The 25,000-nt window shown below is 41.3% G+C and overlaps 1 protein-coding gene across 4 annotated transcripts in view; it reads left to right on the plus strand.

Moving 5' to 3' along the window:
• ABCC9 (ATP binding cassette subfamily C member 9) overlaps positions 1 to 25,000 on the plus strand; it is a 915,119-nt gene that overhangs the window by 545,357 nt on the left and 344,762 nt on the right. The window lies entirely within an intron of this gene.

The raw sequence follows: 25,000 nt of genomic DNA on the forward strand, positions 1-25,000 counted from the left end.
TGAATGGATCAGTTTTAATGATCTTAAGATGATTAGATCATCTTAAGCTAATTTTTGTAGGAGGGCAAATCGATTTTTTGGTATCATCTTTAGTGGCCTTCTGAATTGGGATCTGCTTTCACTCAGATCAACTCTGCAAGAAAATTGGGTGCTGTCTTGGACAACTTACTCACTTTCCATGAACATGTTCTTTTCTTCTATGATGATGCTTCCCAAGATCTTATGTCTTATTCTGCTTGAACTCGTAAGAGAGGAGTCCAAGCCATCATCCTGTCTGGCAATAACGATGAATTTCCCAAATATCTTTTGCACTGGATCTAGATTATACAGAATCTTGCCGCTAGACTCCTTCTTAGCCTCCCCTTCAGATGCTCTATCTCTGGTCACCTTAAGATTCTCCATTATCTCCCTGAGACCAGAGCTCGATATTTAAAGACCTGTGTCTCTGTCTCCCTGTACTTCAATAAATATGCCCGTACTTCGTTCACAGTCAAATAGCTGACTGTGTGCCATGCTGGGCTCTTAGGTCTACTAATGCCCACGTTAAGTCAATTCCTCAAATGAAAAAGAACTTGCTTGGCGACATCCCAGAGAAATGCATTTCTTCCTAATTTAAGAGCTGAATCCAGTCACTTCTTTTTCAAGACACATCTTAAACCAGGGCTGCTCACCTGCAAGGCTCTTAAAACATCCAGTCATCCTTCTCCTCTGGTTTCTGCAGGACAAGTGAAGAATATGGTGGTAATCATCAACAGCCAACTGATAGTGGTCCCTAAAGATTATAAAGTGGTTAACTCAATATTAGTTTATCATGAACAATCAATAGAATCTTCCCAGATTTCCATTTCACTTTTAGTGGTCAGACAATGATTATGCTTGCATGCCTTGGCCTGTCAATGACTTTATTATGAACTCTGCTGTGTCTGAAGAATACAGCTATCTACGTATTGCCTGAAGCTTAGGGATGTATACCACCTGCATTCGACTTGCCACATTAGCTTACCTGTAGTAAGGGGTTCCAATAGAAAGCTATTTGTTGTTGTTTCACAGTCACAAGATAATTATTAAATAAATGTACGCCAACTGGATATTGTCACTGAGCAACCTCAGGATTTGATACTGTTTTAACATTCGGTAAGGCTCTGCTTGGTGTCTATGCAAGTAACACAGCTGGGGCACTTTTATTCCATTGACATTAAAAGCATTAATGATAATTAACTTTCCAGAAAATGTTGTCTTAACAGAATAACTCAGCCTGTTGTAAAGATAGTTGTGGGTGTGGGGTACACTGTTTCACCAGTATCAAAAGGCCACTAAGTTAGTGATAGTTGCTAATTGATTTAGCCTAAAGACAACAATGGAAAAACGAGACCCTTCCAAAACAGAAAACGGTGTATGAAAAAGTTTCCCTGTCCTTGGGTTGTTGCTGGGCTGGTATCCCCAGTGCCATCATGAAGCACTAGTCCATGTTTTCATTGCTTGCTGAACTCACCGTCTGAATGCTAAAATAGGGAAGAGCACATCTGGTACAGTGTCTGTATCAAATGCTCTTACTGCCAAACATGACATTCTGGACAGGTAATTCAGAAAGCAATGGTGGCCTCAAAACACTTATTTAATGCTGGGCAGCTTCAGGTAGAAAGAGAATACATGTCTTTCCAGCTTGGATATTGTTTGAACACTAATACATTTTGGCTCATTACTCCTTTAACTGATTAATAGCAATCTATGCAATTCCCACAGAATGTCTCACAACATACGTTTTAAATATCCATATCCAAAAGCAGTGTTTGATCAAGTGTAGAGGAAGTACATTGACTCTTGTTAGACTTCGTAAAATGCCAACAATAAGGTATTATACCTGGGGTACTTTTATGGCTTACTTCTACTTCTAATGGTGTCTTCACTGCTGTGCCCAATTAGATCCCTTTTAAGGTCTAGGCTAGAGTCAGCATGCATGCGCTGCTTTGGAAGGCATGCCGTATTCCTTCTGTGGGCTTTGGCCATTCATACTGGTTTTTATTGGGTCCTTCCTGTGTTTTTGAACTGCATTTCTTTTGTATGTTGAATTGGTTTCATTTGTCCCTCCTTTTGCTGTGTTTGTCATGCCCATGGTGACTGGCCCAGTTACATGGGTCATTTTGCTTCAGGCCATTTCTCTTACATGTGGCTCCCTCTTTTTTAACATTTGTTTTTGGCCGAACACTAGCACTTGTGTTTTGGGTCACTGTGCACTTCACACATGCAATTGTTTTTTTGCGTGCAGGAGCAATGACATTCTCATGCAGCTGCTTCTTCACCATCATTGCTGGGGGGTCAGCACAGCACACTATGCTTCATTCTTTTCTGGCACCCTTTCCCCATTCAATCTCCAATTCGACTCCTGGCATTTCCTTGGCCAAAGCTGCCAAAATGTGGTCCTGTGGACCCTTGTGCCCCCTCATTCATCACAACACTTACGCGCACTTTTCACCTCACCACCAACCCCATCCACTGTGCTAGGACTTCCACTCAAAATGCCCTGAAGGCAAATTAAATACAAAATATACTCCACTGTAGTCTGGTCAGGGTAGGCAATCTTTCCTTCCCCTCCCCTCCACAGAGTATCATGCTGCAGCCTGCCCCCCCCAGCAACACTACTGCCCCATCCAAAGGCACTGAGCACATGCACAGTCGAAGTGACCTGTGGATATCCGCTGAAGCCTTACCAAAGCGAGATGCCGCACCACAACGGTGTCAATAGACAGCGAGGGGGACAGGGGAGAGAGAAAATATGCGTCATGCCTCCAGGTTACTCCCTCGCCAGGCTCGATAGGAAGGATGGTAGGGGCGGAGGAATAGCCATTGCTGTCAGAGCCCCTCTGGAATGTTCCTTATCTCCCCTGACTATTGATCACTGCGAAGCAGCTTCTTTTACTATCACACTGGGCCCTAAACATTCCATATCTGGCATTCTCTTATATAGACCCCCAGGCAGACTGTTTGACATTACCGCCAGCCTAATAGAGGCTACAGCACATCTCGCCCTAAGGAAATCTCGTCTCCTGGTACTTGGCGACATGAACATACATTTCGACGATGTCGGGGACAAAGACGCCGCATGCATAAAAGCAGAGCTACTTTCCTTGCAGTTAGATCTTAAAAACCAGAGCCCTACTCATAGACAAGGTCACCTGCTTGACCCTGTCTTCGGTAACTGGAACGGAGTAAAAGTGCTTCCTCCAATTCCCGTTCCCTGGTCTGACCACTATGTAATTCCCTTACATATACTAGTGCCTGAGACCGAAACTAAGAACGATAATTTGCAGACCTATCAAAGTCGCAGGTGGAAAAATTTTAACCTTGATACTTTTATCGACAAGCTTGAAACGGCGGGACCTCCTAGAGGCTCCGACTGTGAGACCGCCTATACTTGTCTAAAAAACTGTGTCCTAACTGCCCTTGACGAAACTGCTCCCATTCGCAGGTCAGTGGCTAATAAGAAATTGAGAAAATCATCTCCATGGTTCTCATCTGAACTGCAAGTCGCTAAAACTGCTTGTAAAAAATTGGAACGCGAATGGCGTGTCAATTTCTGCCCCACTGCTAAAGACCACTACAAGAAAGAGCAAGCGAGATACTACAAACTTATCCGCTCTGCTAAAGCAATTCACTACAAGACCCGTATTGGTGAAGCAGAAAACTCCTCTAAGGAGCTTTTTAAAATTTTTAAAGAAATTTCGGTGGCTACCAATGTGAGCAGCGCCCATAATGATTCTGTAGAGACATGTAATAATATTGCCAAATATTTTGCGAGTAAAATCACCACTATTTACTCTAATTTCTCCACTGAGTTGCCATCGGGCTCTGACTTCACTGGAAACTTGGAGCTTACTCATGATAAGAAATGCCTTACCAGTTTCTCTGTTCCCCATACTACAATCTTAACTAGTATCTGTAAAAACATTAAATCTGGATCACCCCGGGACCCTGCCCCCCCTAAGATACTAGCAGCTAGCCTGAAGGTCCTAGAACGACACTTCAGACACATCCTCCAACTTTCCTTTTCCACAGCTACCCTCCCTATGGATTGGAAGAAGGCCATTGTATTACCAATAAAGAAAAAACCTAACATCAGTCAAGACATCCTGGAAAACCTACGGCCCATCTCGCTACTACCTTATCTGGCGAAGGTGGCCGAGAAAATAGCTAACAGCCAACTCATGGCCCATTTAGAGTCTAATAATGCCTTCCACAACTCCCAATCTGGGTTTAGGTCAGGCTACTCCACCGAAACCGCCCTTTTGAGAGCGACTGAAACCCTACGGGCAGGCGCAGATGAAGGACAGACCATGGCATTAATAATGCTGGACCTTAGCGCTGAGTTCGACACTGTGGCACACTCCATCTTGCTACAGTGTCTGAACAAAGCCGGGGTCACTCAGGAAGCATTGGCCTGGTTGAAAGCCTTTCTCACTAATCGCTGTTTCCAGGTCCAGAGAGGCACTTATCTCTCTGAAAGCATTGCCTTAGAACAGGGGGTACCTCAGGGCTCGGCCCTGAGCCCTACCCTGTTTCAACTTATACATGGCCCCCTTGGCGGAAGTGGTCCAATCGTTCGGCATTGAATTAGTTTCATATGCCGACGATACACAACTTCTCATCTCCCTATCCCAAGCCCCCTCCATTTCTGCAAATAATTTTAAATCTTGCATGCAGGCCCTGGCAGGTTGGATGACCCAGCACTGCCTGAAGCTCAATGGCTCAAAAACAGAGGTTCTGGTAATTGGAGGCAGGGACTCGAGCTGGACCAAGGAGTGGTGGCCGTCTTGTTTGGGGCCGTTACCCACCCCCTGTGAAGCAGCCAAGAATCTGGGGATCTGGGTTGATCCCAAACTCACCTATGACTGCCACGTGAACAAAGTGGTCGGAAAATGTTTTGGGGTCTTGAAGACCCTGAACCGTACCCTTGATCTCCTTCCTCTTGAAGCCAGACGCACTATGACACAAGCTCTAGTGACCTCAAGAATAGACTACGGCAATGTGCTTCTGCTCGGAACAACTCAGAACAACATCAGGAGGCTTCAGGTACTCCAAAATACAGCAGCACGCCTAGTCCTCAGACTTCCCAAGAGAGCTCCATCCAAGCCAGCTTTGGACACTCTTCACTGGCTACCTATAAAAAAAAGAGTTCTCTTCAAAGCACTCTTAATGTGCTATAGGATCATATCCCAAAAAGCTCCTCCCTACATGAATGATCTAGCCATTCCCTATGAGCCCTACAGAACCCTTCGCTCTGGGGGAACTGGCCTGCTCAAAATTCCCCGCATTAGGAAAGCCAGAATGGGTGGTCGTTCCTTCCGGGTAATGGCCGCCAGGGAATGGAACGCTCTCCCTATGGGTATCAGACTAGCGGACTCTGAGACCACCTTCAGGAAAAGCTTAAAAACCCATCTGTTTTCCCTGTAACCCCCTCTATTGGCTTTTTGACTCTTCTCCACAGCGCGGGGACACGCCGGGATGGCGTCACCATGCGCTTTACAAGCCCCTTTATTATTATTATTATTATTATTAAATGTCCCTCTTGAAAAAGAATTTCTGTAACACCGGGGAACTGCATCTGGCTTCACCTATGTCCATGCAGTGCATCCGTTACACACTCGAGAGACAACTGGCACCCGCATCCCCCAAAGCAAAACCTGCTCTGCTATCCATTCTCCGTCACAAAGCTGCCGGTGAAAGTGTGATGCATAAGGAATGTGTACATTGACATGGGCCATGCTCCTTCAGGCTCCCCAAGGTCCCCCAAACACATCCAGCTCTGCACTGCTGGCCATCCCCATCACCACAGCCGCAAACCACACATCCTTGATGGCCTTCCTTCCATGAAGTGGAAGTAAGGCAAACACCAGTGAACCACATCAAACCCCGTCAATGCCACTGCATAAAGCAACTGGCCCACTCTGCACTCCAGTACCACCCCATCCTTTTCCCGTGCCAGCAAGGCTTTGCGGTGCTGCTGTGTCACTAGAAAAGCCAAAATGTGTTCTCCTCCAAAACCAGGCAACCTCTACTTGAACAGCAGCTACCCTCTTCTGATCTCGGGAATGAACAATAGCCAAGTTGATGTCCTTGGGCATCCTGGCCCTAGCTCCTGCCTAAGCGTGCATTAATGGGCTAATGAATTCATTTGCCTCAAAATTAACCAGTGCAAGACATTTGTCACATGCTACACAATTAGTTTTATAATTATTTTTTATATTCTCTTTTTAATAATGCATTTATTTGAATATACTTGCCCACTTTACTATTCCAACACACCCACACCTTAGCCTATGCACACACTGAAACCCAACTCGACACCCCCTGCGTTAACTACCTCAGAACTATATCGCACATATATCCCACCATCCTTCGTATGCACTGTTGCCATGTATCTGCGAATGCTCCATGTTACTGCTTTTATTTCATATGTAACTAGCACTACTATCACTGTTTATAGTATTCTCTTATGTGTACTGTTACTATTTCTTTGTACCTACTCCATGTACTGTACTTACCCCATATGTAACTCAGGTAACTGTTTCCATGCCAACTATGTAAAAAGCTCTGATACTTTTGGTTCGAGTTCATGCCATACCAAACTCTATAAATAAAATACTTGTTCCTCCAATTTATGTTGTCTTTATTGCACTGACCAAAAAGGCAGTTCCTGTATCCTGAAGGGCCCCCACTTGAACCTCGCCTGTAGATAACCCATACAGCGCCTGCACATTCTCACCACAGTAAGGCTAGAAAGCTATCAAGCACCATTACCAATCACCGACCACTCGCTCCCACTCCCCCATCCAGGGCAAAATTACCTTCCAGCCCCAAGCACACGGGCAAAGCATAAACACTTATAAAGTCCCAAAGGCGAGACCTTTTGACTTTGCCAATGCTTTTAGTTAATCTATGCTGCAAATTTCCCAGTTTGAATGCATTTATTTCAGAATTTTCTTGTGGGGGAGACCCCCCCACCAACATTTTTATGTTTATGCTCGCTCCTTGCGCTTGCACTTTATTTTTATATTTGGGTATACATTTTCCACCCACCACTTTTAAAATCCACCAGTTGTCACTGGCAATTAGGAGTAGCAGGTGCTTCCTTTTGCTTGCCCTCTGGTACCCATGGCGCTCATCTTGCAGTCAATCTCTAGCCTCAGTGGTCATTCATTCAGTCGCAGTATGAACCAAACATTGGAAAGGCAATGGTCAGAGGCATTGGCATTGCCAATATTATAGGTCACAAAGGAGCTCCAGAAAACATCACATGTTTCTTTCCATTTCACTGTAGAGAAGTACATATGTGATCACCCCAACACAGCCTATTCGGGCAAGCATGCTGTTGGCAGCAGGATATTCGCCAGGCCACGCTGTTATTGTTGTGGTTGTCACTTACCGCTGTAGATGGTGATGTAAGGCTGAAGGACACTCTGGGTTGATACAGCATGTCTCTGTGAGACAGTGCATGCACGATGTCCATAGCTGAGACCTAAAAACTGTGGATACGATTGTAGCACAGCATGGAGATACCAGACAATGTTGCCTGAGTAGCAAAACATGTTTACCTGGTAGTTAACTGATTGAGGGTGATCCAGCGGGCCAAAGGAAATTCAGTCTCAAATGAACATCTCTACACCAAGATACTCACCATAATTCATAAATCTAACACTAGGCCCATAAATAACTGAGACATGAATTGACCAACTGAATCATATGACCTAATTAATCAAAACACTTTATAAACATTTAATTAAGTCAAAATCATAGGCAATGGATTAACTAATGGTAACTTAAACGAAACAAACAAGACCAGCTTGTCATTTCAAAATCTATTTTATTAACTTTATTATCAAGCAAAGAGCATTTTAAGAATTAAATTCTCTTATTTGCATTTTAACTTAAACAGCATTATTTTATTAGAAAGGCACATTAGACAGTCAGCTTAAATCAAAATCAGCATGAGAAATGCTTAAACATTTAGGAACTCATTTCCCCAAACCCTATTTCCCTAACTTAACTAAAGAAGACCTAAAGGGAGAAAGTAAAGTTCGGAGTATCTTACGTGAGTCAAAAGTCCAACAGCATCTCTGGAGCACAGGAACAAGCAAACAGTGCTCTTTCCAAGGGGGCAATTTTTATACCTTTTCTCTATCTAAAACTAACTAAAAGAATACAAATAACCTACCAACACCAAGCATGATTGGTCAAAAAATGTCACTCCATGAAGTCATTCGCCTTTCACACTGTAAGAATCACGTTCTTTAAGAGCGGTATTGTCCTTTGACTACGTGTGTCAGGCTCTTCCGAAGCTGGCAACATTTAATAAAAAATGTTCCTTGCTTCCTCCGTCCAAGCTTTTCCGCCACTACACATCCTGTCCTTGGCAATGAAAGTTTATACAATGATTATCTCAATGTTCTGCTCAGCCTTGCTTCCGCGTTTGTTTTTCAAAGAATTATGAAGAAAATATTTTCCTTTCATTCACTGCTGTGCAATGCCCAACTCGACAGGACTTTGGACATCCATTTTAGAAATAGGCCACAGGCCTCTTTTAGCATGACTCTAGTATGCAAGGAAGCACAAGACATCAATTAATTCGAGAAATGATAATTATTCTGTTACCCACCCCCTTTGCTAATGTTAACCCATTAGTCTATGTTACCTAGCTTTGTACACAGAAGACGAACAAAACACAGACACATAAAATGACACAACATAAACAAAAGCATATTTAAAAGAAAGCACATCCTATTATTTAAAACAGCCGCAGTTAATGTTTGACAAAACAAAAGACAAGGTAAATATATTATTTAAACGTGAAGACAAACATGACTAGAGCACATATTATTAGACCCATGTGTTCGTGTAGGTGCACATTTTTCTAGGTTGAATCAGTACAAAAACATGCATCACTCGTTAATGAATTAAAAATTATGGGAGTTTAAATCAGCGTACTGAATCTAAACTTATCTCTAAAGTCCGCTTCATCAACTCCCTCATCTGGTGATTTTTAAATCACCAAATAAAACCCAAAAATGTACTATTTTTACTTTTAGAAATGTCATATAATGATCTCTCTCTGTGTTAGTAAATCTAAACTCCTGTTTTATCAGTCTGTCTGGAACTCTCATATTGAGCCCTGCGAAATTCATCTATTTCTATCTCCTTCTCCTGAGCTTTTCTGAGTTTGCATATACGCTTCTTTTCCCTCACATGCTTCTTTCTCTTGTGAATCATGCAACCAATTTTTAACAGAAGTGTCACTATAAAAATGATTATTACAGGATAAAGCACTTTGCCAATGATTGAACTGCCAATTTCAGCAAACCATTCCCTGATTGCCCCAAATCTTTTAGCCAAACGTTCAGAAAAACTGTCACTTTGCATGGGCTCTATTTCAGAGTGAAATTCAGTGATATTCTTAATCAGCAATTCTATGTTCTGACTCTTGTCTGGGATATATGTGCAGCAGTGCTGAACATGCAAAATCCCACAGACTCCTCCCTCTTTTGCTAGGAGAATGTCTAACGCAAGCCTATTCTGCATAACCATGCTTCTGGTGGCAATGAGCTCAGTATTGACCAATTGGAAACCACTTGCAGTATCAGTAGATAACCTGTCAACAATTGTGGAAACCTTTCTGATTTTGATTGCATTCAGAGTTATAACCTACCATAGGAATTATCGCACCAAATATATCTCCCATGATCTCAGAGAAGCTTTCTCTTTTATATCTATTCAGGTGTTTGCCAATTGCAAATGAACCTTCCCCATTTCTGTCAACATGGAAAATTTTAGGAAAGACAAGGCCAAGGTTACATGTACCATACCAATGGTCAGGAAGACCAAAATATGCTTTGTTCCCACAGACAAAATAAATTCCTGGGAAAATTGGGTCCTTACCACCTTTAAATCCCCAAGCCCCTACACTTCGATAAGTGTCCTCACATTGGCTTGCACCGACAAAATAATTGTCGTAAAGCATGTTATCTCTTCTAATGCAGAACTTTCCACTAACTGGATCATCTATGTGAATAGCAGCAAATCTATTTTCACCATTAAGCTTATCATCTTCGAGCTGCCAAAACTTAGATTTAGTCTGTTTCAGCATTTCATTCCTTTTGTAAATCGCCCTCCTCTCCTCAACCAAATTGAGAAAAGATCTTTGTTCATCTCTCATTTTGCAGGTTAGATTATTTTTGTAAGCATACTCATATGTGAGTTCATTAGTTACCAGGAATAATTCCCTCATCTGTTTGGCAGGCCTAACTTTGTTAAGACTATGTACAACCTTCAGGTTAGCGAATGTCTCATCGAAGTCTGAGTAATAGTACTTCAGACGACCTGTTTGATAGAACAAGCTAGATATAACACTGCATGTTATTCCATAAGTAAGAGGAAGCATATTATACTTGACCCCTTCAGAAACTGAAGTAGGAAGCTTAACACACACATAACAATCTTTGACATCCATGACTCTAACATACTCTGATAAGAGTCTTGAAAAGGAATTAGTAGAAAAATCACCAACAGATCTGTCCTGATGGATCTCTGGTTTATGCTCAATAATCCTGTTAGTTTTGCCTGCAACATCATGAGCAGCTTGTTTAGATTCAGCTTTGCTCGTCATATTCACCTTGTAATCCTCTTTGTCTATGCCAAGAGGAAAGATGACTTCTAAAATTAACCAAACTAGAATGATTGGAATCACACAAATGGAAGACATTTTACAAAATCTTCTGAGGATAGCACACCTTGAATTGTCAGTATTGGGCATTTTTACTTCTTTACCTAAAACAAAAATTTTAAAATTAGTATTTAATAATTAAAATAATAATACCCCCCCTTTTTAATTTTTTTTTTAGTAACCTTCTACCAGCTTTTCTGCGACATTGCGTCCATAAAAAGTGTTTCCAGCTAACACAATTTCTTTGACCTTGTGTCACCTAACACAATTCTTCAGCCTTATGCCAAAAATAAACCTCAACTTAAAGAAAGCTAAACCTAATCGTTGTCACTATTTTCTTCCAAGTCTTCCTGACTGCTACTGCTGATCTCAACTACTGGTGGGATTATTATATAAGCCCACTCTGGCGACTTGTATTTCTAATTTGGCTTCAATGGTCTTTTGCTTTTTCTGCTAATTACTTCAATCTTCTTTCCAACTTGCTCTTTTTTGTCTGATTCGCTCTTCTGACTTTATATCTCATTAATCTGTTCTTTAGATTTTTTCACCAACTTGAACTTCAAGTCTTCTTTTGGCCAGACATCACCTTTTCTCAAGAATTGTTTCTTAGGCTCGATTTCATTACATTCAGTTTTCCAAGCCCTTTTTCAGAATTTTCTTATTTTAGACTCTTCATCATTGTCATCTGAGTCAGTTTCAGAGATTTCAATACTGTATCTAGGAACTTCTTTACTCTACAGCTTCACTCCGTTAGGAACAACATCTCTGTAGCTGGTACTTGGCAATTCGTCCTCTTCTTCTGGAATTAGTTCTAACTTCCCAGTTCCAGAATTTCCGTTCCTGCTTTCAGAGCTTCCAGTCTGCTTTTCAATACTCTCCTGATCTTGAATCTCTTCTGACACAGTTTCTTTTCAGATCTTTTTTCTAGAACATCTTCATCATTTTCTGAATCAACAACGACAATGTCTAGATCTTTTTCATTTGATGCTTGATCTGCATCAGAATTCTCCAGATGTCGACTTCCCTGTCGACCTTCAGAATCTGGATCTTCAGGTTCTTCTTCTGAGTCTGTATCAGCTGTAGTGTTGTCACTATCTTCATCAGGATTATCAGGAGGTGGTACACAAATGGTGTGGCTTGCATGCACCCACCTTTTTAGACCCTTACATTTAACAGCATTTGTTGTGACTAGTATCACCTGTCTTGCTTTTTGCCACCTGGGTACTAAACAGTTCCTCCTCCGATGAACCTTTGTCCTGACCCAGTCTCCTGGCAATAGATCATGAGCCGGCTCCTTTTCTTTTGAAATCACATCTGTTCCCACCTGATGGAATACAGAAGTTACCACGTCAGACAGCTGCTTACAGTAGTCTAAAATTGCCCTATCATTTATTGCTAACAATTTTCCAACAGGAACAAAAGCCTGTCTCATAACCCTTCCCATGAGTATGTCATGAGGGCTAAGACCTGTTCTTTTATCTGGAGTGCTCCTCAAAGACAGCAAAACAAGTGGAAGTGCGTCTGTCCACTTTACTCCTGTAGCTAGGCACATTTTTGAAATTCTGTTTTTAATTGTGCCATTAATCTGTTCAACAACACCTGATGTTTCTGGTCTATAAGCACAGTGCAACTTTTGTTTTATGCCAAAGGCCTCAAAAATTAATTCAAGCAGTCTGTTTTCAAAGTGTGTGCCACGATCACTTTCACTGGAAATCCATATCTAGGTATTATCTCCCTTAAAAGCAATTTTGCCACAGTAACTGAGTCATTGTGACGTGTTGGGAACGCTTCCACCCATCTCGAAAACAGACAGACAATAACAAGGACGTATTTCAACTTGTTATGTGGTGGCATGTCAATGAAATCCATTTGCAACCTAGTAAAAGGACCACCCTCCCGTCCTATGGTTCCCATGCTTACAACTGTTTTTCTGTTTGGATTGATTTGTTGGCAGATCAAACAACGCTGGCAAAGTGACTCTGCAATAACCCTAAACTTTGGTTTATACCAAGTTTCCCTGAACAGTCAGATCATTGTGTCTCTTCCTAAATGACCTGGACCATGGTACATCCGTGCCATGTCAGCAATCATGCAATTGGGCATAACAGATCTGCCATCTTTGCAAACCCAAATCTCATCTTCCTCTTGCTGTCTGCAACCTTTTTTGAGCCATGTGTTTTTCTCCTCATCATTTGCCTCATCTTGTAAGTCTTTTACTCCCTGCCATGTTTCTACCACAGATATTAGCATGAGAGAGTTAATTATATGGTCATTATCCTTTTCCCGATTAAGTGAAAGATTATTTTTTGCACAGTAACGTGCAGTTTCATCTGCAAAGGCATTTCCTTTAGTTATATAGTCTTCTCCTTTCTTGTGCGCTCCACATTTGATAACAGCAATCTTTTCTGGTAACTGAATGCCATCAATCAGTCTTTTGATCAATTTTGCATTCCTGATCGGAGTTCCCGCAGAGGTCAAATAACCTCTTTGAGACCAGAGCTGGCCATAGTTGTGGACTACGCCATATCCATACTGGCTATCAGTCACTATGGTAACCTTTTTCCCAGCTGCTTTTTCGCAGGCACAAATTAAACCAACTAATTCTGCTACTTGTGCTGAACGAATTCCTTCAAGAGTTGAACCCTCAATTATTTCAGAAACTGTGCTGACTGAATATGCTGCTCTCAGAATGTCTTCATCTGTTCTTAAACAGGAGCCATCAACAAAGTAAACAATGTCTGACTCTGGTAAAGGCACATCGTTGATGTCTTTTATGGGTTTAGTACAGTATTCCAAAACATCCAAACACTCATGATCAACGTCATCAGTTTCATTGTCAATTTCAGAAACCACACTATCTGGTAAAAGTGTAGCGGGATTAAGATTAACACATCTCGCAATGGATACATTATCTGATCCCAGAATAACCTTTTCATATTTGGTCAATCTGTTACTTGACAGATGCTGTGTCTTACTTCTGGTAAGAAGTGTCTCAACTGAATGAGGTACATACAGTTTTACTGGAAACCCCATTATGATTCATTCACTCTGCTCAAGGCTTACACTTGTTGCAGCCACTGCTTTTAAACAACCTGGCAATGCTTTTGCAACAGGATCAAGAACAGCTGAAAAGTATGCTATAGGTTTTCTCATCTTTCCATGTTTCTGAATGAGAACTGATAATGCACAACCTTCCCTTTCACTGCAGTATAGCTCAAATTCTTTGTCGTAATCAGGCATCCCCAATGCTGCTGCTTCACAGAGACCTTTCTTTAGCTTTTCAAAAGCCTACAATTCTGTTTTTGTCAAAACAATCGGGTCTTTTATGTCTGCCTTTGTTAATCTTTGCAGTGGTTTCGCAATTACCGAAAACCCACAAATCCATTGGCGACAATAACCAACCATTCCTAGAAACATCCTAATCTGTCCTTGTGTTGTCGGTGGTTGTATTGCTCGAATCATTTTATTCTCTCAATTGTCACTTGTCTGATCCCTTTTGCAATTCTGTGACCAAGGTATTTAAACTCTTGTTTGCAAAACTGTAATTTTGCAGGTGACACTTTATGTCCCTCTTCTGCCAATCGATTCAAAAGTGTAATGGTGTCAGTTACACAACTTTCTCTTGTTTTTCCTGCAATAAGGAGGTCATCTATGTACTGGACCAATGTTGACTCTCCAGGCAATTTTAAATTTTCCAGGGATTTCTTTAACAACTGATTAAAGATAGATGGACTCTTAGTATCCCCTTGAGGAATACGACACCATGCTAATATGCGATCCTGAAACCGGAACGCAAAACTTTGTTGGCTATCTGGATGCAGTGGAACTGTAAAGAAGGCATTACATAGGTCAATAACCGTATACCATTCTGCATCATGTGGAATCTGGTATAGGATTACCGCTGGGTTTGGTACAACTGGACAGCAAGGAACAACTATTTTATTAACCTTTCTCAGGTCCTGAACTATCCTGTAAGTTCCGTTTGGCTTTTTGATTCCCTTAATTGGTGAATTACATGGGCTGCTTTCAATCTCTTTCAAAACACCTTGCTTAATGAATGTTTCAATCACAGGAATGACACACTCAATAGTTTCAGGATTCATTGTGTACTGGGGAATGTTTGGAAAATCTATTCCCTGTCTCACAGTATTTTTTACTGGGTCCACATGTTTCATTAAACCCATTTCATCACCAGTTAAATCCCAAATTTTCGGATTAACTGCCTCTTTCAATTCTTCAGGTAAATTGTTTTTATCAAAAGCAGGGAACATTTTATTTTCTTCGTCAACCATTAGCAATGTCAATTTATACAGACCATCTTCTTCTAAAGTTTGAAGCTCAATACCTTCCGGTGAGCAATACATTTAGCAATTCATCTTGCACAACAGATCACGTCCTAAAAGATTAACAGGACTGCTGTTACAGACAACAAATCTGTGCTTGTCTTTGTAGTTTCCAATTTCTACATCAACTGGTTTTGTCAAGTCTGTCTTTATCTGCTGATTAGCTACGCCAACTACCTGGATGGTTTCACCTGAGAGAGGAAGATTTTCAATTTCCACTGATCTAACAGTAGAACGGGTAGCACCAGTGCCCACAAGAAAAGTGATATCTTTGTCATTCACTTTACCATTTACAAATGGACCTGACTGATCTACCTCAAGAGTGGCTCCAAGCACACACTCTTCTTCCTCTCTCAGGCACCGTCATGAGTAATCTTCTGAGTCACTGCTCTCATTTTCTTTTAGCCAAAATTGTTGAGAGACATTTGACACATTTACTTTTTGTGATCTTTTTACCTGTTCAGCTCCGCAGAAACTCATCTCTGGACTGTATCTCTGTGTATTCATGCAATTTGGCAAGGGTGGCTGTGGAATTTGGCTCTGCTGATTCAATTGGCTCTGCTGATTCACTAACTGTCGCTGTAGCTGGTGCTGCTGACTTATTTCATTTAACTGTTGCTGTAGCTGTTGCTGCTGATTTATCTCATTCTGCATCTGTGGATTTAACGATGAATTTTTTTAATTTCTGGGCGGATGTTTACACTCACGCTTCCAGTGTCCAATTTCGCCGCAATTAAAACAAGGTAGCTTTTGTTTTAGCTCTTCAATATTTATATTAAATTTAGGCTTATTCGTAAAGTTCCCTTTGAACTTTCCTGGATTCTGCTGAAATTTTTTATTTTCTAAGTTTGCTATCTGCTGTTCAGCTACCTTCATTTGTGCCCACATTGCCTTCTCCTTGAGTTTCTTTTGTTTCGCATCTAACTCATCACTGTAGTATTTTGCCTTCTTCAGAATATCATCGACTGAAAGTGATTGCCAACCGACAATCCCGTTTCTAATCATTTCCCCAATTTCAGGTCTCAGGCCATAAACGAATCTGTAAATGAAGTGGCTCATGTCACTTTCGCTTAATTTTTCATAGCCACTGTACTGTTTAAATACCAGGAGTAATCTTTCATAAAAGGAATTAACTGATTCCTTTTGTTCTTGGTTTGTCCTGTCTATTTTAACCCAATCCACTTCTTTAGCAGGAATCTTGTCTTTCAGCCAGACAATTACTTTGTCATAGAAATCCATGACAACGTCTGAAGGAGCACCTGTTACTTTATGTCGAGGCGGTTCCTCTTTGGGCCAACTAATAGAAATTTTACATTCTGTCCAAAGATCTGATGGGACAACAATATCAAAGAAACCATCAAGATCAATCCACAGAACTTTTGAGACCTTAATGAATCTGTCAACCTGACGGTACCATTCTACTGGCTTTTTTTTCAGCCGAGGAAAATCATTTGTAAAGAGCAGAATGTCCTGTCTTGTCCATGGAACATGAACATAACCCCCACCAGCTATTTCCCTCATAGGAAATTCACCAAAGACTTCTCCTCTTTCTCTCTTTTCTTCTTCTCTTTTCTTTGTCCATTTAACTCTCCATTTACTGAAATCACCTAATCTTTTTAGAAACACAATTAATTCTTTTACATGGGTTATTCTGCCTGTGGTATTTAGATTCTCAATATCTTTCACAGAAAAATCCACACTGTAATGTTTTTGCAATTGTTTCTGGCGACTCAAATCTATTTCTAATTCAGCAGCCACTTCTTCAAATTGGTTATAGGAAGGGGTCCCAGTTACATAGGAACAATAAGCAAGAAAAGTAAAAATATAAGTCAACCAAACAACAAATTAGTCCACACTGTTTTAATCACAATGGGAGCGTATATTAAATATACAGTATATTCGAACAATAAATTAGTGGTTTGACAGTGCCCCAAATTGGGAGAGGAGGTAAAAAGGGGGAGGTGGTGGGTGATCGTGTGAGGATGAAGTGAAGGAAAGAAGGAAAATTCTTAAGTGACAGTATAATCAACAAATATAGATCATTTGTCAATGTTACATAATATGTACAGAGACCAGGACCATCAGGTCAAAACAATCATTTCAAAGGAAAGCATACTCCACATAGTTCAATGAATGAAAACAATAGGGCGTGGAGTTGATATTCAAAGGCAAGTAGTTGTCGACTTTTCGACCCTCATATATGCAGGTACTAGTGCTATCCTTGCTCCGGGGTCTTCCTCAGGACTGGAAAGTGGGACACATAACCTATTTGATATATAAATATATGATTTAGGCACTGGAAAAAGTATCCCTCGATATATCATAACATGGTGGCACATCGATCCCATGACAGGATTGGTAGGGGTTGCAGGTTACAATGGTGCTCGAAATAATTTCAGGATCAATATCAATTAAATGCTATAATAGTATGAACAGAGTACAGTAACTTGGATTGCGCTAAATAGTCACAACGACTTGTTATACATTGAGGAATAAATGGATAAATGAGGACAAGAGCCGTTGGAGATAAACCAGCCCGACGTGGGTGGATACGGCCAAAAAATCCCTAGATCTTAGAGATAACTGCTCAGTGGGACGTGGTAATACACCTGGAGCCCGATGGGTCAGGATCATAGTGCAATCACCGAGTCTAGTGATAATCGTACCAGAACATGTCTGGTATAAGTGTGGGCTGTTGATTCAGGTCATAATGTCATAGGCTTATAAACTTACCACAAGGTGGTATGTACAAAACCAGAGGTTGACAGAGTTTTGGTGTTGTTCACGGTCCACCGGACCGAGATTGAGGTAGAATCTATCAGGTGAGAATAATACGGACATTAAGAAGGCAAGTTTACAAAGAAAGGGCGTCATAAAACTAAATTCCGATTGGGAACTATCTCGAAGCATCTGAAAGAAAGGGCGAGGTGGAATTATAAACAGAGCCACCAATGGAGGATAGCCAGCAATGGCTAACTGATTGGTGCCGTGAGAGTGTTGGGGTAGTACTTACCAGGCACGGAATGAATCTCGTCCTGGACAACGCTCGAATTCGCAATGGCGAAGTGAGGTTCCGGGTTTGGTAATATCACCATGGAAATGTAATCGCGTGGTGCGTTTCACCCGTATAGACATGATAGAAAGACTAGTTAGGTTGCCAGGTTGCAGTAAACATTGAAGTTCAATCGTACACTCGGGCTGAACTTCGTGTTGCACGGATAATATATAGGTTTCATGAAATATTAGGTGCGATTTCCAATTTATAAAAACAGGTAAGTTTGGAACCACTTGTATCAAGGAGGTGGCGTAATTAGATAACAATAAGGACGTACCCTTTAAAAGCGATACATTTTTGAATACCATAACATGATTGGCATTAGAGTGACAGACAGCCATGACATTCAATGCAAAAAACGTCCTAGTAGATAACATCGTTTGAACAGGGAGTGGCGTACCTCTCACAAGAGGGTAAAGGCCACACATCATTGCCGTCAATTGAGTATTATACATGAGGTATTGACATCTAATCACCCAATGATTCGTGCGTTTGGTAACATCATACAAAATGTGGTGTACCCCTCATGGAGACGGGGAAAGTCATGTAGCATCATTGAAAATATGGCGTACCTCTCACATGAGGGTAAAGGCCACGTAGAGTATGACTCAGATTGTAATCAAGATAAAGTAGCTAATTGAGAAAAAGAGCTATCATGCTCATTGAGACCCGTCTCAATAGAGTCGAACACGAACATCCATTTTAACTCACGAGTATTCAAGATATTGGCGATATTACCACCCCGGGGTCCTAATGTGGCTTTTTCAATAATTACCCATTTAAGACTTTCAGGTGGATGACCAGCCACAGAGAAATGCTCAACCATTGGTGCGCCCTGTGTCTGACATCTGATTCTACTCATGTGTTGAAGAATCCTCACTTTGGCTTTTTGCTGTGTTTGACCTATGTATATCATTTGACACGGACATAGGATGGCATATATGATATTTGAGGAATTGCAGTTAGTATGTGTCTTGAGGGAAATTTTGTGGTGGCGATGTACAAATTCCTTGGTCTGAATTGCACTATCACATGCTTTACAATTGCCGCATCTGAAGTGGCCCACCACCGGAGGTAAGTTCCAGAGAGTGGTGACGGTGGGGTCCTCAGGGGTCATTAGGAAGGAACGAACCACATGGTCTTTGACACTTCTTGCTTTTTTGAAAGCATGTAAAGGCGGAGCAGGTTGCTTGATATCACGTGATATTAATTCCCAATGATGGTTAATTATGCGTTTTATTTTATTACTTTTGGTGTTAAAGGTGGTAACGCATACAATTCTGCTTTCTTGTGGATCCTTGTCAGGCTTTGGGGTGAGTAATTCATCACAGGGATAAAACCAAGCCCTCTTCCTAGCTCGCTTTATCAGTTTTCTAGGATATCCTCTGGTTAGAAGTCGATTTTTCAGTTCTTCCGACTCCGTGAAATAATGGTCCTTATTGGAACAGTTCCTGCGAATTCGCAGGAACTGCCCAAATGGCAAATTGTCTCGCAGAGCTCTCGGATGGTGGCTATTGTAATGTAAAAGCGAATTCCTCTCAGCAGGTTTGCGGTACAGCGTGGTGAGTAAGTGTCCCGAGTTCTCATAGATGGTAAGGTCCAAGAAGTTTATTGTGTGATTGTCAGATTGAATGGTAAATTTGAGAAATTCTGATTGGTCATTAAGCCAACTGAAAAACGACATTAGTTCTTCCAAATCGCCGTTCCAAATCAGTAGAATGTCGTCTATGTATCTCATCCAGAGACCGAGGTGGTCTCTGAATGGATTAACTGGATTGAGCACAGTGTCCTGCTCGAAGGCTGCCATGTACAGGATGGCTACATCAGGAGCAAAGGGAGCCCCCATGGCTACTCCTGATGTTTGGATGTAGAATTTGTCTTTGAATATAAAGAAATTTTTGGTCATGGCTATACGGAGTAAAGCCACAATGAATTCAGTCGGAACTTGGACTGGTGCCGGTCGCTGATGCAGGCAGCGTGTGATAACCGTTAATGCTTCTTGTTGGGGAATACATGTATACAATGATACTACGTCGCAGGTGGCCAATCGTTGGTGATGTGAGTCAAAGGCTGAATTCTCGATGATATTGATAGTGTGCATGGTGTCACGCAAATAAGCAGGAGTGGCCTCAGCCAATGGTTTTAGAAAGAAATCAATATATTTTCCGAGGGGCTCGAGAATGGAGCCACATCCCGAAACGATCGGACGACCAGGAGGGTCTGCCATGGATTTATGGATCTTTGGTATAGTGTAAATTGTTGCAAGTCGTGGATGCTTCTTATTCAGAAAATGAAACTCCAATTCCGATAGAAAACCTTGATCACGACCAGCTTGGGTTTCTCCAAGATTTCGAGAGCAATTGCTTTGGAGGGGTCCGATCGGAGTTGTTGGTAACTAGTTCCATCGTTCAGTTGACAGAGGATTTCGGACTCATAGGTAGTTACGTCCTGCACCACTATAGCACCGCCTTTGTCTGCGGGTTTGATAACAAGTTAATCATTGCGGGCAAGCGATTGTAGAGCCATTTTTTCTTTTTTGCTGGTGTTGTATTTGATAAATGACTTTGTTCCCAAAAGCTGTAGTACATCTCTCCAAACTACTGATTCACAGGCCAGAATTTTATGTGTCATTGTACTGTTAAACGGGACAAAGGTGGAGGGGGGTCTCAACCCAGTAGCAGATGATTGGAGTGTGGGTTCAGAGTTATGAAAGAAGTATTTCAACCCTATTTTTCGAAAAAATTGAAACAATTCAGTGCGGATAATGAAAGTATCCGGGTTGTTGGTGGGGACGTATGATAGTCCTTTCCCTAGTACTCTGATTTCGTCATCATTCAAAGTTTGTTTCGATATGTTCAAATTGTTCATATTTATTTTTAGTTTTCCACTGAATGCTCTTACAGATAACAACAATTCATCATCCTGATATTGCTTCAAACAGTCAGTACCAATTGTGCCAATAATTAATTCTTCTAAATCTGCTTTTAATTTTGCAACATCAAGTTGTTTAGACTCGGGAACTTGTTGAGGAATCTGTGGTAAATCTGTTTTATTTATGGTCTTTTCTAAAGAACCAGAATCAGAATCTGCAGCTGATGGTGTGACATCATTTGACAAACTTTGATTTAAAGTTAGATTTGGCATTGTTTTATCCCTGTGCATTTCTGTTAACTCTGAATAAAGATTTTCAGTCACTTTTTGAATTTCTGCATTTAATGGATTCGTTACGACAGAATGTCTATTTTCACTTTGCTCAAAAACTGGTACAACAGGACCAATTGTAACTGGAACTGTTACCGCTTCCATGCCTTTTGTTAACTGCTGAATTAATTCTCCCTTCGCTTTTAAATATTCTGTAATGTTTGGTATATTTCCAGGTAACTCTGTCTTTTTGTAATTTTTCGGGAATTCTTTCTCGAATTCGAACTTTCTCTTGGAGTATTTGATTTACTTCTCGATCTCGCCCTTTCAGGTAATCTCATAAATCTGGGTGAATTATCATCAATCTCTCTAGGAGGTGCACTAGGAGAAATTCCTGAAAGACTTCTCGGGGTAGAATGTGAACAACTTGGCTGATAAGGTGGTGGATTAATAAAAATTTCTTCTAAAACTGCATCATCTAATTCTTCATCAAGATGACCTTTTTTCTGGGAATTCTTTTGAGCTGATGTTTCTACAACCATTTCTAAAACCGGATACAAACCTTCATACATGTCCCCTTTTCTCCAACGACGCACTTTATCTTGGTGGGTTTCCCTATTTATGCCTCTTGGTGATCCCCAATTTTCTCGTTCAAGCTCCATCATTTCAACTTCCCATTAAACTAAAGCTTCAAATTGAGTGGGTCTGGGCCTTGGTGAAAGAGCCATCATTTTATCTCTTAAGTTTCTTAAAACTTTAACATTAAACGATCCATCTTCTGGCCAGGCTAAAACACCATCATTTTTAGTATATTGCATCCAATTTTCAAACCAGAGTATATTGGATGCAATATACTAAAAATGATGGTGTATGATAACCATATTCTCCTTCTATATATGCTGCGGGTGTTTTGTACTTATGAAGTAATTTTCCACCTCGCGCTTCAATTTTCTTGTCAGGATTGAATACATTTTTAATTTTCTGAAACCATGAAGGGTTCTTTTCTTCTTTATACCAATAACTCATGATTTTAAAAACTGTTCCGTTTAATTTAGAAAAGATCAGAAGTATTTCCTGTTGTTCCGCTACTCTAACGAATCCGTGCGCGAAACTCACCAACAAGCCAATCAGGTTAAGCCACGTCACTACCTTGCTCAACCAATGAGAATCCTGTTTTCAGAAAGGACCAATCAGCTAACAGCTCGTTTTGGTCACATGAGCCAATCAGCGCGCTTGCTGTGATGTTTGTTAACCAATCGCAGCGCGAACCCTGTGAGGTATACTGCCGCTGCAGCGAAGCTGCGCGTGTCAGTATCACTCCATAAACTCACCCCTCCTTTACAAAATATTTTCACAGCGCCATTTTAAAACAATCCTTTTCAATGGTTTTCAGTTAATAACTACATAAAAACAAACCATTTGTCCGTTTCACTAAACCAAGTGATAGTTTTATCAGACATTCAAGATTTCACTCTCGTGAAATAGACAACGCTATTTTCACAAAAACAGTTTTACACATTCATACGGGAAAACCTATTCATGTATACATGAAATCTTCGGCAGGACCAACCAATAGAAATCCACAAACACCAGTAAGAATAGACGACGCTACCTTACCCTTCACACAAGCTCGGAAAAATCCTATTACTCTTTTTGCAATGAGTTTTAAAACAGGCTCCTAGTCCCTATACTCAGAGCTACGATTTCATAGGTAAACCTCACTATACAAACAACCTGACATGTTGCGTGCTTATCTAGGTTCCTGATCGATACTGTGACCTTATGCCCCTATTCGGCTATAAATCCATTTATTCCCTATATTGGCATAACCGTTCAAGTGCGATTTTCTGAAAAGTCATCTCTGGCCTCACACGAACAGAGCCACATTCCAGCATGACTCTCTGCTACTTCCTTTGCGACCAATTAGTGCAATGACAGAGCAGCAGTCACTATCTGATATTCCTAGATAACACTCCGAGTTCTTCAACAAGATAAAAACTTAGCAAACCTGGAAATCCCCGCTTGCTATGTTTTGATTATGAATGGAACTCTAATGAGCAACTGATAACTGTCACTTCCTAGTGACATCTTTAATTGACGTCTTATGTCCAGCAAACTTGCGTCAAACCCGGCACCTGTCAGGTATAAATATTACCAACGTTGCCTTAAGCAATGAGAGAGATACGAGCTGTGAGTTCGTTGCCTGTTGCTGATGCCAGCTGCCTGCATGACCCTGTGTTGGTAAAAACTAGCACTCTGTCGCTGCAGCCTGCTATCCTGTGGTGGTGAAGCTGCTGATTACCATTATCGCCGCTACAGCGCGAACTATGGTGCAGTACGCTTGAGGAGCCGAGCAGCCGTCCTCTGCGAAGACATCCAGCCGATTCCAGCTGCCCGCGGACGCTGTCACCCCTCCTTCCTCGACGCGCTGAGAGAAGCCGCTGCCTTTCTCGTGCAGAGAAATCCAGTCCCGGTGCTTCCGGTCTACCCTCGCAGGTGACTGGGATATCGAGAGAGACCCCTGAAGGAGATACCAATCCTCCATCATTCTATTCAGAGGTATGGTGTTGACTAAACCCTTAGACGAGAATTCTTGAAACAAACCTTGGCAAAACCAACTTAACTTAAAGCTACTTACTTACTCCCCTTCTCACGTGTTAGGCTTAGGTCAGGCACACTGGGGTAGGCTTAGTTAGAAGCACCAGTTGAGTACGTTAGCCAAATGTATATATGACTGTATATATGTTTTATTACTTTTAAACCATTGTATGGCTAAGAAACCATATCAATGCTTTTACAGTTCTATTTCGCAATACTTATCTTACTGTACGTACTTTTTATAATAACAATTATTGCAATTGTGGCAATACATTTCTCTTGTACGAGAAGAAAGACTGTTCAATAAATGTTAACCCTTTATTGACTAACGCCCGTCTCTCTATTCTCTACATCTTGTGAAAGTAAACTGCACTAGACTGACTGAGTGAAATACATGTCTATTGTTTCACACGACCCTAGAGATCGACTCTTGATCTGAGGAGCAAAGTTGTCATGTTGCACGGTTGTTGGAAAACTGAATCCCTTCTTGTCTGTGCCAAGGAAGCTGATCACTTCCTATGCAGAGAAGAAAGTTTCCAGTGACCTCTGAGCTAGTTGGTAACACAACCCAATTAAGTTTAGCATAGTCAGTGGAGGCCTGGAATATCCGCAGTTCCACGTCGATACTACTGTTTATGTTATTCCAATGCGCAGGGCCTAGTGGGAAACTAGGAACTACACTACATGGCGCCCAAACGTTTGGTAAGGCGATAAACTAACGCAAGACTTATAGAGTAACTCAGTCGTGCATATTTCACAGACCCCTTTCTCCCGTAAATACTCCAATAGACGTCTGGAGTGGGTGAAAGGTTAAAATCCGCCCGACCTTAGTAGGAAGAGATTCCTATGTAAAGCTCTGGTTTATAAAACGTTGAAGGATACAGTGTTCCAAAATATTGTGCACCTAATCTTTGTCTCCTTGGAGACCTACTCTGCAAAACCTGCATTTATACAATGTCAGTAGAAAATAACGGAACCACTGGGGCCGCAGCAGATGCGACTCAGCAAGGTCCCGAACAGGCAGACCCGGATGCTATTATCATCCCGGTCCACTTAAGAAGATCTATAACTTTAAAACTTATAGAAAACGGACTGACACCACAAGGTGGTACAGTAATTTTCGTGATAGAGGCTCACGAGTATCGGCAGACA

The sequence above is a fragment of the Lissotriton vulgaris genome, chromosome 1_1 (assembly GCF_964263255.1).
Source record: "Lissotriton vulgaris chromosome 1_1, aLisVul1.2, whole genome shotgun sequence".
Taxonomy (NCBI): Eukaryota; Metazoa; Chordata; class Amphibia; order Caudata; family Salamandridae; genus Lissotriton; species Lissotriton vulgaris.